The sequence below is a fragment of the Oncorhynchus masou genome, chromosome 17, assembly GCF_036934945.1.
Source record: "Oncorhynchus masou masou isolate Uvic2021 chromosome 17, UVic_Omas_1.1, whole genome shotgun sequence".
Lineage (NCBI taxonomy): Eukaryota > Metazoa > Chordata > Actinopteri > Salmoniformes > Salmonidae > Oncorhynchus > Oncorhynchus masou.
The window spans coordinates 42,819,743-42,837,225 of record NC_088228.1 but is presented as its reverse complement, the minus strand read 5'-3'; the positions used below and the strand labels follow the sequence as shown (position 1 = coordinate 42,837,225).

Sequence of the window (17,483 nt, the reverse complement as noted above, 5' to 3'; positions counted from 1 at the left end):
GCACCCCCATTTTTACTCCAAACATAACGATGGTCATTATGGCCAAACAGTTCTATTTTTGTTTCATCAAACCAGAGGACATTTCTCCAAAAAGTACGATCTTTGTCCCCATGTGCAGTTGCAAACCATAGTCTGGCTTTTTTATGGCGGTTTTGGAGCAGTGGCTTCCTTGCTGAGTGGCATTTTAGGTTAAGTTGATATAGGACTCATTTTACTGTGGATACAGATACTATTGTACCTGTTTCTTCCAGCATCTTCACAAGGTCCTTTGCTGTTGTTCTGGGATTGATTTGTACTTTTCACACCAGTCAAATCAAATCAAATTTTATTTGTCACATACACATGGTTAGCAGATGTTAATGCGAGTGTAGCGAAATGCTTGTGCTTCTAGTTCCGACAATGCAGTAATAACCAACAAGTAATCTAACTAACAATTCCTAAACTACTGTCTTATACACAGTGTAAGGGGATAAAGAATATGTACATAAGGATATATGAATGAGTGATGGTACAGAACAGCATAGGCAAGATACAGTAGATGGTATCGAGTACAGTATATACATATGAGATGAGTATGTAAACAAAGTGGCATAGTTAAAGTGGCTAGTGATACATGTATTACATAAGGATGCAGTCGATGATATAGAGTACAGTATATACGTATGCATATGAGATGAATAATGTAGGGTAAGTAACATTATATAAGGTAGCATTGTTTAAAGTGGCTAGTGATATATTTACATTTCCCATCAATTCCCATTATTAAAGTGGCTGGAGTTGAGTCAGTGTCAGTGTGTTGGCAGCAGCCACTCAATGTTAGTGGTGGCTGTTTAACAGTCTGATGGCCTTGAGATAGAAGCTGTTTTTCAGTCTCGGTCCCAGCTTTGATGCACCTGTACTGACCTCGCCTTCTGGATGATAGCGGGGTGAACAGGCAGTGGCTCGGGTGGTTGATGTCCTTGATGATCTTTATGGCCTTCCTGTAACATCGGGTGGTGTAGGTGTCCTGGAGGGCAGGTAGTTTGCCACCGGTGATGCGTTGTGCAGACCTCACTACCCTCTGGAGAGCCTTACGGTTGAGGGCGGAGCAGTTGCCGTACCAGGCGGTGATACAGCCTGCCAGGATGCTCTCGATTGTGCATCTGTAGAAGTTTGTGAGTGCTTTTGGTGACAAGCCGAATTTCTTCAGCCTCCTGAGGTTGAAGAGGCGCTGCTGCGCCTTCTTCACGATGCTGTCTGTGTGAGTGGACCAATTCAGTTTGTCTGTGATGTGTATGCCGAGGAACTTAAAACTTGCTACTCTCTCCACTACTGTTCCATCGATGTGGATAGGGGGGTGTTCCCTCTGCTGTTTCCTGAAGTCCACAATCATCTCCTTAGTTTTGTTGACGTTATTTTCCTGACACCACACTCCGAGGGCCCTCACCTCCTCCCTGTTGGCCGTCTCGTCGTTGTTGGTAATCAAGCCTACCACTGTTGTGTCGTCCGCAAACTTGATGATTGAGTTGGAGGCGTGCGTGGCCACGCAGTCGTGGGTGAACAGGGAGTACAGGAGAGGGCTCAGAACGCACCCTTGTGGGGCCCCAGTGTTGAGGATCAGCGGGGAGGAGATGTTGTTACCTACCCTCACCACCTGGGGGCGGCCCGTCAGGAAGTCCAGTACCCAGTTGCACAGGGCGGGGTCAAGACCCAGGGTCTCGAGCTTGATGACGAGCTTGGAGGGTACTATGGTGTTGAATGCCGAGCTGTAGTCGATGAACAGCATTCTCACATAGGTATTCCTCTTGTCCAGATGGGTTAGGGCAGTGTGCAGTGTGGTTGAGATTGCATCGTCTGTGGACCTATTTGAGCGGTAAGCAAATTGGAGTGGGTCTAGGGGGTCAGGTAGGGTGGAGGTGATATGGTCCTTGACTAGTCTCTCAAAGCACTTCATGATGACGGAAGTGAGTGCTACGGGGCGGTAGTCGTTTAGCTCAGTTACCTTAGCTTTCTTGGGAACAGGAACAATGGTGGCCCTCTTGAAGCATGTGGGAACAGCAGACTGGTATAGGTAAAAGTACGTTCATCTCGAGACAGAACGCGTCTCCTTCCTGAGCGGTATGATGGCTGCGTGGTACCATGGTGTTTATACTTGTGTACTATTATTTGTACATATGAAAGTGGTACTTTCAGGCATTTAGAAATTGCTCGCAAGTATGAACCAGACTTGTGGTCTAAAAACAAATTCTGAGGTCTTGACTGATTTCTTTTAATTTTCCCATGATGTCAAGCAAAGAGGCACTGAGTTTGAAGGTCAGCCTTGAAATACATCCACAGGTACACTCCAACCTAACGGTATGTAAACTTCAACTGTGTATATATACATGTGTATATGTATATACAGTGAGGGGGGAAAGTATTTGATCCCCTGCTGATTGTGTACGTTTGCCCACTGGCAAAGAAATGATCAGTCTATAATTGTAATGGTATGTTTATTTGAACAGTGAGACAGAATAACAACAAAAAAATCCAGAAAAACGCATGTCAAAAATGTTATAAATTGATTTGCATTTTAATGGGGAAAATAAGTATTTGACCCTTCTGCAAAACATGACTTAGTACTTGGTGCCAACAATGGTTTTGCCAATCAGAGGTCAGACGTTTCTTGTAGTTGGCCACCAGGTTTGCACACATCTCAGGAGGGGTTTTGTCCCACTCCTCTTCTCCAAGTCATTAAGGTTTCAAGGCTGACGTTTGGCAAGTCGAACCTTCAGCTCCCTCCACAGATTTTCTATGGAATTAAGGTTTGGAGACTGGTTAGGCCACTCCAGGACCTTAATGTGCTTCTTCTTGTTTTGGGTCATTGTCATGCTGAAATACCCACCCACGACCCATTTTCAATGCCCTGGCTGAGGGAAGGAGGTTCTCACCCAAGATTTGACAGTACATGGCCCTGTCCATCGTCCCTTTGATGCAGTGAAGTTGTCCTGTCCCCTAAGCAGAAAAACACACCCAAATGATCATGTTTCCACCTCCATGTTTGACAGTGGGGATGGAGTTCTTGGGGTCATAGGCAGCATTCCTCCTCCTCCAAACACGGTGAATAATTATCAAATAATTGCATACAGTGTTACATTTCCAATTCTTAGGCGGACAGGAAAATGGTCCAATTCATACACTTATCAAGAGAACGTCCCTGGTCATCACTACTGCCTCTGTTCTGGCAGACTCACTAAACACATGCTTCGTTTGTAAATTATGTCTTGAGTGTTGGAGTGTTCCTATGGCTATTTCTTAAATTAAAAACAAGAATCATGCTGTCTGGTTTGCTTAATATAAGGGTTGTCAAATAATGTATACTACCACTGATACTTAACTATATTTTAGTAATGGCGTTTACTTTTGATACTTAACCTGTTGATGCTCTGGGGGCGCTATTTCATTTTTGGATGAAAAACGTTCCCGTTTTAAACAAGATATTTTGTCACAAAAAGATGCTCGACTATGCATATAATTGATAGCTTTCGAAAGAAAACACACTGACGTGTCCAGAACTACCAAGATATTTTCTGTGCGTGCCCTAGAACGTGAGCTTCAGGCAAAACCAAGATGAGACGGCATCCAGGAAATGAGCAGGATTTGAGGCTCTGTTTTCCATTGTCTCCTTATATGGCTGTGAATGCGAGAGGAATGAGCCTGCCCTTTCTGTCGTTTCCCCAAGGTGTCTGCAGTATTGTGACGTATTTGTAGGCAGATCATTGGAAGATTGACCATAAGAGACCACATTTACCAGGTGTCCGCCCGGTGTCCTGCGCCGAAATTGGTGCGCAAAAGACAGCTGCCAGTATTTTTCCATGGGATACAGAGAGGAAAGCAAGCTTCCACGAACTGCATATCAATGAAGAGATATGTGAAAAAACACCTTGAGGATTGATTCCAAACAACGTTTGCCATGTTTCGGTCGATATTATGTAGTTAATCCGGAAAAAGTTTTACGTTGTAGGTGACTGAATTTTCGGTTCGTTTCGGTAGCCAGACGCAATGTAGAAAACGGAACGATTTCTCCTACACAGACGCTTTCAGGAAAAACTGCGCATTTGGTATGTAACTGAGTCTCCTCATTGAAAACATCAGAAGCTCTTCAAAGGTAAATTATTTTATTTATTTGGTTATCTGGTTTTTGTGAAAATGTTGCGTGCTAAATGCTACTCAAAATGCTATGCTAGCTTTGCATACTCTTACACAAATTAGTCCATTTCTATGGTTCAAAAGCATATTTTGAAAATCTGAGATGACAGTGTTGTTAAGAAAAGGCTAAGCTTGAGAGCAGACGCATTATTCTCATTTTATTTGCAATTTTCAGAAATCGTTAACGTTGCGTTATGCTAATGAGCCTGAGGCTTTAGTCACGATCCCGGATCCGGGGAGTTCCAAGATTAAGTGTATTTAAAACCAAATACTTTTAGACTTTTACTCATGTAGTATTTTACTGGGTGACTTTCACTTTTACTTGAGTCATTTTCTATTAAGGTATCTTTGCTTTTATTCAAGTATGACAATTGGGTACCTTTTCAACCACTGAAGACATTTAGCAACCCAGACCCAACATTCTCTTGGTGGTTTGAAGTAGGAGTGCTGCACTAGGATCTGTTTAGCATTTCTGAGTAGAAAGAATAACATGACATAAACAGGGGTAACTGATTCCAGTTCAGCATTCTTAGCCTGAGACATTTAATAAATGCGTACAGAAGAGTACTGTTCTAGGATCAGCGTTGCCTAGATCATTCTGAATCAGTTGTCTCTGGAATAAAGTTATATGGACAGGGATGGATTTGATCATAGATCAGTACTCATACTCAACACCCGTTGCTATTACCTAACATTTTATAATCCAATTTCCCTTGCTGTCTAATGTCCTTCCAGAACCCATCTCAGCATTGTTCTGTCAAGGCCACAAAAGCAACTTGGCATGCTCTTGCAAGGACTTTAACTCAAAACCTCTCCTTTGGGAATTCATCACCATAACTACTACTCTTTCTAAACAATCATAACATGTGTGTTTATTCACAGGGACCAGGATTAGGAACACCTGTGAATGGTCAACAAAGCATGACCCCAGGAAAAAGTTGTCTTTTTCAGACAAGGTTTGTGTTGTTACTAGACAATATAATCTGTTATCACAACTCTATTAAAAGGACATTCTTTACAAGGTGTCATTAGCGATAGTTGATGGAAACTAGCCCCTTTTCCCCTAAACACCTCAGTGATTGGGCTCCTCCCTATGGGACTCCAAATTGGCCCAGCGCAGTCCGGCTTTGGCAAGGGTAGGCCGTCACTCTAAATAAGAATTTGTTCTTAACTTATTTTTTATTTAGACTATAAATAGGCCATAGTGTCGAAACAATTACAATTTAGCAATTAAACACTGGAGTGAATAGATGTGCAGAATATGAATGTGCTAGTAGAGATACTGGGGTGCAAAGGAGCAAAAAAATAAATGACAGTATGGGGATTTTGGATTGGCTGCTTAGAGATTGGCTATATACAAGTGCAGTGATCTTTAAGCTGCTCTGAAAGCTGGTACTTAAAGTTAGAGAGGGATATGTGAGTCTCCAGCTTCAGTGATTTTTTTTATTGATTTTTTTCTCCAGTTCGTTCCAGTCATTGGCAGCAGAGAACTGGAAGGAAAGGCGGCCAAAGAAGGAATTGGCTTTGGGGTGACCAGTGAAATATACCTGCTGGAGCGCGTGCTACAGGTGGGTGCTGCTATGGTGACCAGTGAGCTGAGATAAGGCGGGGCTTTACCTTAAATGACTTGCCTAGTTAAATAAAGGTTAAATAAAAACAAATTTACAATGCTTTGCTCTTCTGGGATTTGAACTCCATTTCTTCAGGGACCAACCACCATAACCACTACTCTACCAGGCACACTTACAATCCAAGTCACACTGGGGAGTCAAGCAGGTGAAGAATATATTAGTAGAGACAGCCTACCTACCAGAAAAAATACAACAAACAAGTACTCTCACTGTGTAGAAGTTGTGTTTGTAGCCCACTATAACACACTGTAATTGCACAAATAGTATTAATACTTTTTGGGGGGGGGGGATTCACACAGCTTTACTGAAATTGCATTGGCCAATGTTCATATCCTATACCTTTGAAATAACAAGCACTTTAATCCCACCATGATAACAGTGAGTCTATACATTTTTGCATGTGACCCCAGCGGGACTCGAGCCCACAACTAGTGCCATGCTCTTTCTAATCTGAGCCATCATTCGTTGGTTTTGAGGCACTAGTCTGATTTCTGCATCGAGAATGCTCTGCTCCCCACGCGAAGGGCCAGGGTTCGATTCCTGGCCAATGCAATAGCTTTCGAAAATAAATTTGACATGTATGCAAAACAACAACAAGTTAGTTGCCCTGAGAGAGAGAGACACAGCTTAATGTGAGCTCTCAAACTGTTCATGTTTTTTACAAAAGGATAGATTTGGAGTTAAACTTGATACTTTTCAGCAGGTACATTTGCATGATGCAACACTCCACAGCATGGCCTTCGCTCTAGATCAAAACTCCAAACCTACAACCTAATTTTGACCAGAATTAACCGGAGAGATTACTGCTTCCACAGTTTTATGTTTCCAAGCTATACAGAGGAAGCAAACAGCAGAGACCTGAGGACACCATTCCAACCTGGAACTGAGCCAGATACAAATTCAATTAACACTAAGGTGTGAAGTAAAAGGCCTTTGGGCCCAACAAGTGTCAGGAGTCTCTGAAGCCCCCTCTTGCTGTTCAAAGACCATTCACTACAAGAAATCTACCTCCAGAAATAAGAGCTTATACCAAGTGGGTGTGACACCTACTCCCAGTGCCTCCACCACACACGCCCCTCTCTCCCGAGCTTCGCCAGTTCACCACCGACAACACGCGTACCGAGCCATCTGCCATTGTGCCACCTGCATTGTTGCCGCCGTCACCTAGGAGATCGAGTCCCGTATCCGCCAGGCTCAGCAGAACCAACCTGACCCGGGTAACGGTTCAGGTAATGCTTTGTTTGTTCCAGATTCTGTTTGGATCCACTGAAGAACATCAGAGCATTCTACCCACCTCACCTGTCACCCTGGTATGAACCAGACCCTGCGTCAGAGCTCTCCACCATGGAGAGAGATGTCCAGGAGTTTGTCTCAGCCTGCTCGGTCTGTGCCTGGAACAAGACCTCCACTAAACCCAAGTCCTGCCTGCTTTGCCCTCTTCCCATACCCAATCGCCCCTGGTCACGCATAGCTCTGGACTTTGTCACTGGCCTTCCCCCATCTAACGGTAACTCCGTCATCTTCACCATTGTTGACAGGTTTTCCAAAATGGCTCACTTCATTCTCCTCTCCAAGCTCCTGTCCTCCAATCTCCCGGAGACTGTGTACCTGTTAGTATTCCATGTGTTTTTGTCTGCATGGCATCCCCTCTGACATTGTTTCTGACAGAGGACCCCAGTTTACCTCCCAGGTATGGAGAGCCTTCTGTTCAGCTCTTGGTATTGTCAGTCTCCCTTCTGGATATCACCCCCAGACCAACGGCCAGACTGAACAACCCAACCAAGAGATGGACAGGACCTGCAATTGAAGGTGGCATTGAAGAAACTTTCCCCCCGATTCATTGGTTTGTCTCTGTGAATGTTTTGTCCTCTGAGAATTCAACTGTAAATTTCGGTGATCCTCAAGGTTCGGTTTAAGGACCACTATTGTTTTCACTATATATTTTATCTCTTGGGGATGTCATTCGAAAACATAATGTTAACTTTCACTGCTATGCGGATGACACACAGCTGTACATTTCAATGAAACATGGTGAAGCCCCAAAATTGCCCTCGCTAGAAGCATGTGTTTCAGGCATAAGGAAGTGGATGGCTGCAAACTTTCTACTTTTAAACTCGGACAAAACAGAGAAGCTTGTTCTAGGTCCCAAGAAACGAAAAGATCTTCTGTTGAATCTGACAATTAATCTTAATGGTTGTACAGTCATCTCAGATTAAACTGTGAAGGACCTCGGCGTTACTCTGGACCCTGATCTACGTAACATTACAAAAATCAGAAACTTTCTGTCCACAAAATGATGCAGAAAAATGTATCCATGCTTTTGTTACTCCTTGGTTAGACTACTGCAATGCTCTACTTTAAAGCACAAAATAAACTTCAGTTAGTGCTAAATACGGCTGCTAGAATCCTGACTAGAGACAAAAAAATGTGATCATATTACTCCAGTGCTAGCCTCCCTACACTGGCTTCCTGTTAAGGCAAGGGCTGATTTCAAGGTTTTACTGCTAACCTACAAAGCATTACATGGGCTTGCGCCGACCTATCTCTCTGATTTGGTCCTGCCGTACATACAGTGCCTTGCGAAAGTATTCGGCCCCCTTGAACTTTGCGACCTTTTGCCACATTTCAGGCTTCAAACATAAAGATATAAAACTGTATTTTTTTTGTGAAGAATCAACAAGAAGTGGGGCACAATCATGGAGTGGAACGACATTTATTGGATATTTCAAACTTTTTTAACAAATCAAAAACTGAAAAATTGGGCGTGCAAAATTATTCAGCCCCCTTAAGTTAATACTTTGTAGCGCCACCTTTTGCTGCGATTACAGCTGTAAGTCGCTTGGGGTATGTCTATCAGTTTTGCACATCGAGAGACTGAAGTTTTTTCCCATTCCTCCTTGCAAAACATCTACCTTCCATTTATTACTGATTAAACCTATCTGCACCAGCTCCTCCACCCCCTTGGCACATCGGTGACCATCCTGCCTATACCGTCCATCTTCTGATCATGCGCCGTCGGGGTGGTGGCTGGCAGTACCTGGTGGCCTGGGAGTACCTGGTGGCCTCTCTCTCTCTCTCTGTGTGTGAGGGTGGAGACAGGTGTGCTGGATTCAGAGTAGATCCCCACCAGCTGCAACCTGTTCCATAATCAAGACCTCTACAAATACTCAGCCCTGCCACTTCCACGCTGCCAGCTCGTAATCTCTGCTCAGTCAGCCTATGTCTCAAGCTGTTTGTTGCTATTCAGATCCTGTTATCTAGTTGTGCCTGTTTTTCCTTGCCTGACGCTGCCGTGCCTTGATTGTATTACTTTTGATATCTGGAAATGTACCTGTACACCCTGGCCCATCTACTGTTGCTAGCCCCAATTCTGACTTGTGCTCTGATATCTGCTTCACTGATTTATTATCTCGTAAAAGCCTGGGTTTTCTGCACGTTAACACTAGAAGCTTATTACCTCAAATGGATCAATTGAATGTGTGGGTTCACAGCTCCAATCCAGATGTGTTGGTTATTACTGGTTATTACTGGGAAGAGTGTTTTGAATACTGATGTTAACCTTTCTGGTTATAACCTTTTCGGCAAGACAGATCTTCCAAAGGTGGGGGAGTGGCAATCTTTGCCAAGGATCACCTTCAGTGCTCGGTTGTCTCCACCAAGTCTGTCCCCAAACAACAATTTGATTTGCTGGATTTAAGAATTAAACTTTCAAATGGTTCTTTGTTGCAGGGTGCTATCATCCTCCATTAGCACCAGCCTGTACCTATTGTGCATTTTTCAGTAGATATGTGGCAATTCTTTATTTCAGAAGGAGCGAGCAAAACTAGTTATGTGCTTTGGGTCATTTGACACCATTAGACATGCACGGCTGGTTATTCTTGTAACTGTTATGGCCAACTATGGTTACACCTCTTGGATTTTTTTCCCAGAACAGGGGTGTCCCTTTCAGAGGAGTTAGCAGGATGACATGTATTGGTTATTCCTGTCGAGTGTTGAGGTCTGTTGCTATGGTCCTACATGCATGAAACTATTTATGCGACTACAGGTTGCTAATATGAAGGCAATATGATAACAGTGGCTAAATGTCCTAGGTGATGAGCAATTAAGAGGAGTTACTATGAGTATGATGTAAGGAGGACAAATGTATTCTGTGCCACGACTGGAAGGCAGTTGTATTCATGATCCAGCTCGTCTTTTATTATGAAGTAATAAAAAGTCTATTTGAAGTCACATGCTCCGGTATTTGTGAAATATGATTGACCAAATATTTCCACAACATAAATGGCGAGCTTGCCAGGAGTGGCGAAAAGGGACCAGAGACGGTGAAAATCTACAGCTGTGAATGGGCTTCCTGGACGGACTCCACAAAACACAAGCGGCCGCTTGTTATGCATCTCCAATCCAAAAGTAAATCTAGAATTGGTGTCGTATTTCACAACAAAGCCTCCTTCACTCATGCTGCCAAACATACCCTCATAAAACTGACTATCCTAACGATCCTTGACTTCGGTGATGTCATTTACAAAATAGCTTCCAACACTCTACTCAGTGAATTGGATGTAGTCTATCACAGTGCCATCCATTTTGTCATCAAAGCCTCATACTACCCACTACTGCGACTTGTGTGCTCTCGTTGGCTGGCCCTCACTACATATTCGTCGCCAAACCCACTGGCTCCAAGGCCTATGTATTGCCTTACCTCCCTACTCTTCTACATTTGCACACACTGTACATAGATGTTTCTATTGTATTATTAACTGTATGTTTGTTTGTAACTCTGTGCTGTTTTTGTCGCACTGCTTTCCTTTATATTGTCCAGGTCGCAGTTGTAAATGAGAACTTGTTCTCAACTGGCCGACCTGGTTTATAAAGATGAAAAAAAAAGCTAGCTAACATTAGGCTATAACTAGCAATGCAAATAGATCTCTGATTCTAATAATACTACACAGATCATGCACATTACGTTAGCTAGCGAGCCAGCAAGGTAACGTTCGCTAGCTAACAGTATGCTTTAACTTGCAATGAAAATTACTTTCTGACAAAATTAGAAACGTAGAATTTCTTAAAATGTAGCTACTCAAACCCGTATACTGTAGATGGATGTATGCTTCATGGCAGACTGGAACCATTTAACTCTGTTTTGTTCGTAGCTACAACTTGTTTGGCCAACGTTGTGTCAAGTCAATCCGCTTTACACTGGCTGTATCGTGTGCAGGAAGTAGCTCATCACAACGTTTTCCAACTGATCTGTCGATCACCTGCTAAATTCAGGGCATCAATGTTGATACAAGTAGTAAAACTTTTGTAGTTCTCGATGGCTAATGTTATATCTTTCAAAAGAAAGCTGTGGTAGAAAAGACTATCAGCACATACTGAGCAGCTCACAGAAGCATGCTACATGGCAGACCAATCCAAACTCAACTCCCGGGATGTCCAGCCCATCCATTATCTCAGCTAATCATGGCTAGCGGGAAGGCTCTGGTCTTTTGTGGTTAAACCAACTAGGGTCGTAATTTAAGCATTGCAAATGAACTCCCGTGTTGTCTCCCCGTACCGTTTTTAAAACTGCTCGCAGCGCTATGACAAACCAATTTTTATTTTTAACATATCCTTGGTGACTTGATATGGATAATGTGCTTAATTCATGGACTTGTCCAGTGATTCAAGTGCTCAGAATATATCTGCCTTTACAAACAGTTCAAATCGGCTCTTCAGTACAGATACTGTTTGTGTTAGATTTGCGATGGAAAATCTGAGAGCCAAGTGGTTAAGTCCTCAGACTTGAAACCCAATTTCTTCTCTCTGCACTTTCTCTGCACATAGTTTTTTGACTTGCACATTAAACTTCCAACCTTCACAGCTTTGGAAAGGACCGAGGTTACATGGCGCAATAAGATCAATATGTCGTGCCATCAAGTTGACCATTTTGCACCAATGATGTCTGTTTCCAAATCCCAATCCCTTTACTTGCATTCCAACAGCTGCAATGGCCGAGTTCTTTAGACGTTGGACCTGAATTTCAATGGGGTCTGCCCACCCATGTTCTTACCTTGCTCGAAGCGTATAGCCCACTTCTGCTTTCTCCTCATCACTTTCCTTAGATTCCTACTGCTGCGATGGCCAAGTGGTTTAAGCATTGGAATCAAAATCCAATATGTTCTCCCTGTACAGTTTTCAACACTGCTTCCAGGGCGACGATAAAGTACACCTTAAATAATTGGATCTGTCTCATCTGAATTTAAATTGTCCTTACTTTATGGGCTTGTCTAACGATGGAAGTGCTCAAAATAGCTTATTTTACTTGAAAAATATTTAAACTTGGCATTTGAATTTGGATACTTTTGTCCTTGTGAGCTAACTCAGCAAGCTGTGATTGCAGAGTGGTTAAATCGTTGACATCGAAATCCATTGGGTTTGCCCAGTGCAGGTTTGAACCCTGCGCGCAGCGCTTTGACAATCCAGTCTTTTATTTGCAACATATCATCGGGGAGTTGATATGGATAATGTCCTTTGATTCAAGTGCTCAGAATACTTTTGTCTTTGTCTGAGCTAATTGAGAAAGTTGTGATGGCCGAGTGGTTAACAATCTTATTTGTAGTTACAGATTAAATACTATTTAGTTAAGGCACATGAAAGTTCACATGGCATTTCTGCCCCAAAAAAAAACACATTTTGATAAAAATAAAAACAAGAAACATTTCTCCCTGTAAAGTAGTGATGTCAACATATGGCTAGCTTTGAAACGGGTCACGTACAGTGGGGAGAACAAGTATTTGAGACACTGCCGATTTTGCAGGTTTTTCTACATACAAAGCATGTAGAAGTCTGTCATTTTTATCATACGTACACTTCAACTGTGAGAGACGGAATCTAAAACAAAAATCCAGAAAATCACATTGTATGATTTTTAAGTAATTAATTTGCATTTTGTAATCCACAGGCTCGTGCAGGTCACGATGGGTAGACAAATTCCAAACAGTATCCGTAAATTTCATAGAAACATGTCAAACGTTTTTTATAATCAATCCTCAGGTTGTTTTTACAATAAATAATCGATAATATTTCAACCGGACCGTAGCTTTTTCAATAAGAGAGAGAGAGAAAATGTCTGCTCCAAGCTGTTGGCGCATGTAAAGCTCTAGGGCCATCCACTGACGCGATGTGATTGTTCTCGCTCCTTTTTCAGAATAAAAGGCTGAAACTATGTCTAAAGACTTTTCACACCATGTGGAGGCCATAGGAAAAGGCACTTCCTAGTTGGATTTTCCTCAGGTTTTCGCCTGCAATATCAGGTCTGTTATACTCACAGACAATTTTTCTGACAGTTTTGGAAACGTTAGTGTTTTTCATCCTAATCTGACAAGTATATGCATATTCTCGTTTCTGGGCCTGAGAAATAGGCAGTTTAATTTGGGTATGCTTTTCATCCAAACATCAAAATACTGCCCCCTACGCTCAACAGGTTAACAGAGGTGTGTTTTCTGTTGTCCTTTGCTGAAGCTGGAATTATCTGCCATGTGCATTTGTCTCCTGAGTGAGTTTTCGAGTCTTAGTGTTTGTTGTTTTCCCAGTGTTACTGTGATCCTTCCGTAACCGTTTCTCAGTAAAGTATTATGTTTATCCGCTGATTTCTCGTCTGGTCTCTTCTCTGCACCTGGGTACAACCTCACCACATCACAACATACTGCAATTCCAACCACAAAACGTCTCAAAATACAACAACTTGCCTTGCTAACAGCTAAATGTTTGTTTTTGATCATTTGTTTGTTAATTCTATTTTCGAGGCTCCACATGTTGTCATGGAAAATATGAATGTTATTTTCCAACAACCAATGAGCAACTCCGCCATAAATCCTGCGCTTATCTTTGGCAATGACAAGGAGTGGACTGTTAGCTAAAGTGACTGGTACTCAGACTAGCATTTTCCACCACAATCAACAAAATACAAAATGATGGAATCTCTGTTGGAAGAATGGTGTCCCTCAGAGTTCCTAACACGTGTAGAATCTATGCCAAGATATCAAAAAGTAAATCATTTGAAAATATGTTACAATCATTGAAAACAAAGCTGCAGGGAGCAAAACTAACTTATAGATACTGTATATGATAAACTGATGTGTGTATTTCCTGTTTCCCTCTCTTTAGGACAAGTTTTAGCTGTGTAACAGGGCCTCTCTGGAGTACCTGGGCAGTTTTGACCACTATGCAACATAACCATTCTGTGCTGAACAGCCTCTGGTTCTGAGTTTCCCATCTCATCAACCCAACCACCTGTCATGTCACCTGACCTGCCACAGCTACCCTATCACAGAGGAGGAGGGAGGTGCTACTGTCATCAAGCAGCAAGTTCAACCAATCACAGAGGTCTACTACTACTCAGATTTACAAAAAACACCCTAAAGAGATTGCTTTAAAAACGAACAATACCATGACAACTTTTCATATGGGAACGGGAGACAGTCCTGACTAAGTTCCGGTCTCTGTTCTGAAATGCGCCATAAGTTTCCCAACCAACCTCAACTTTTGTCAAAGGCTACTGGTAGCACTAAGAGATTATATTTTTATTATGAAATATCATTATGAATATTGATTCTTATTATTTAGTTCATTTTTTTTTATATAATCATTTTAATAACATCCCACATTTATTTTGTCATAACCTAACTGTTGCCTTCATTTTTGTTTTTCCATAATCAGTACGTTTTTCTTATTTTAGCATTCTCATGTATTTTTCGGTCTTATTCATTTTTAAAACCAAGTGGGGTTAACTTTGACAATAAGCTTTTTAACTTTTCTGTTATTATAAAATGTATGAAAATAAAGTTTTTTAATTCAAAAGCGTACACCAAACGCCACGATCATTTTACCATTCAAAATTTGGACACACATACTCAAGGGTTTTTCTTTATTTTTTCTATTTTCTACAATGTAGAATAATAGTAATGACATTGAAACTATGGAATCACGTAGTAAGCAAAGTGTTAAACAAATAAAAATATATTCATATTTGATATTTTTCAAAGTAGCCACCCTTGACAGCTTTACAGACTCTTGGCATTCTCTCAAGCATTCCAGGTGAAGCTGGTTTTGAAACCGCCTTGAAGTAGTTCCCACATATGCTGAGCTCTTGTTGGCTGCTTTTCCTTCACTCTGCAGTCCAACTCACCCCAAACCATCTCAATTGGGTTGAGGTCGGGTGATTATGGATTCCAGGTCATCTGATGCAGCACTCCATCACTCTCCTTCTTGGTCTAATAGCCCTTACACAGCCTGGAGGTGAGTTGGGCCATTGTCCTGTTGAAAAATAAATGATAGTCCCACTAAGTGCAAACCAGATGGGATGGCATATTGCTGCAGAATGCTGTGGTAGCAATGCTGGTTAAGTGTGTCTTGAATACGAAATAAATCACAAACAGTGTCACCAGCAAAGCACCATCACACCTTCTCCTCCACGCTTCATGATGGGAACCACACATGCAGAGATCATCCGTTCACCTACTCTGCGTCTCACAAAGACATGGCGGTTGGAACCAAAAATCGAACATTTGGATTAATCAGACCAAAAGACAGATTTCTGATTTCTGAAGCTTTTATTTGGAATGCAATTTCTGAGGCTGGTAAAATTTTCAGGGTTGACTGTCTTAAAGTAGTGATGGACAGTCGTTTCTCGTTGCTTATTTGAGCTGTTCTTGCCATAATAGGGCTATTTCTGTATACTACCCCTACCTTGTCACAACACAACTGATTGGCTAAAACGCATTAAGAAGGAAAGAAATTCCAAAAATTAACTTTCAACAAGGCACACCTGTTAATTGAAATGCATTCCAGGTGACTACCTCAAGAAGCTGGTTGAGAGAATGCCAAGAGTGTGCAAAGCTGTCATCAAGGCAAAGGGTGGCTACTTTGTAGAATCTCAAATATAAAATATATTTTGATTTGTGTAACACTTTTTTGGTTACTACATGATTCCATATGTGTTATTTCATGTTTTTAAATGTCTTCACTATTATTCTACAATGTAGAAAATAGTAAAAAATAAAGAAAAACCCTGGAATGAGTCCAAACTTTTGATTGATACTTTCAAAACGCATTAAAAAATATATTTCTTGTCACCCATCTACACACAATAACAAAGTGAAAAGATGCTTTTACTCCTGAACTTATTTAGGCTTGCCAAAGGGGTTGAATACTCAAGACATTTCAGATTTTCATTTCTAAAAATATAACTTCACTTTAACATTGTTGTATTGTGCGTAGGCCAGTGACATCAAATCAACATTTTATTCATTTTAAATTCAGGCTGTAACAACAAAATGTGGTGAAAGTAAAGGGCTGTGAATACGTTCTGAAAGCTGTGACATATGACACTGTCAATCATAGAAATAAGAATGAATTGAATGGGCTTGGAAGCTCTAACCCTGGTAATTTGACACTCACAATGGCTTCCTGTTTAGGCTGGCCGCTGCTGGTGGAGACGTCAGGTGCAGGAGAGCAGAGAGTTGTGAACAGGCGCACACTATCTTCGTGTAAACACGGAACAAACCAGCGTAACACAAAACAATCCTACACAAAGACATTATGGGGAACAGAGGAATAAATACATATGATGACTGGGGGATGAAAACCAGGTGTGCAGGGAACAAGGCAAAACAAATGGATACATGAACAATGGAGCGGCGATGGCTAGAAAGCCTGTGACGTCGACCGCCGAACACCGCCCTCAGGAGGCTGAAGAAATTTGGCTTGTCACCAAAAGCACTCACAAACTTCTACAGATGCACAATCGAGAGCATCCTGGCGGGCTGTATCACCACCTGGTACGGCAACTGCTCCGCCCTCAACCGTAAGGCTCTGAAGAGGGTAGTGAGGTCTGCACAACGCATCACCGGGGGCAAACTACCTGCCCTCCAGGACATCTACACCACCCGATGTTACAGGAAGGCCATAAAGATCATCAAGGACATCAACCACCCGAGCCACTGCCTGTTCACCCCGCTATCATCCAGAAGGCGAGGTCAGTACAGGTGCATCAAAGCTGGGACCGAGAGACTGAAAAACAGCTTCTATCTCAAGGCCATCAGACTGTTAAACAGCCACCACTAACATTGAGTGGCTGCTGCCAACACACTGACACTGACTCAACTCCAGCCACTTTAATAATGGGAATTGATGGGAAATGTAAATATATCACTAGCCACTTTAAACAATGCTACCTTATATAATGTTACTGACCCTACATTATTCATCTCATATGCATACGTATATACTGTACTCTATATCATCGACTGCATCCTTATGTAATACATGTATCACTAGCCACTAACTATGCCACTTTGTTTACATACTCATCTCATATGTATATACTGTACTCGATACCATCTACTGTATCTTGCCTATGCTGCTCTGTACCATCACTCATTCATATATCCTTATGTACATATTCTTTATCCCCTTACACTGTGTATAAGACAGTAGTTTAGGAATTGTTAGTTAGATTACTTGTTGGTTATTACTGCATTGTCGGAACTAGAAGCACAAGCATTTCGCTACACTCGCATTAACATCTGCTAACCATGTGTATGTGACAAATAAAATTTGATTTGATTTGATGTAATAATTACCTTGGTAATGTAGAACGTTCATTTAAATTATTCTAACTGACATGGCTCATGCAATGGAATGTAT

At 41.9% G+C, this 17,483-nt stretch overlaps 1 long non-coding RNA gene across 1 annotated transcript; it reads left to right on the top strand.

The window, feature by feature from the left end:
• Nucleotides 1-5,645: 5,645 nt before the first annotated feature.
• LOC135558227 (uncharacterized) lies at nucleotides 5,646-17,217 on the top strand. The gene is made up of 3 exons (XR_010458334.1): nucleotides 5,646-5,735; nucleotides 13,944-14,162; nucleotides 16,253-17,217. It is a non-coding gene; the product is annotated as an uncharacterized LOC135558227 (long non-coding RNA).
• The last annotated feature ends 266 nt before the right edge of the window (nucleotides 17,218-17,483 follow it).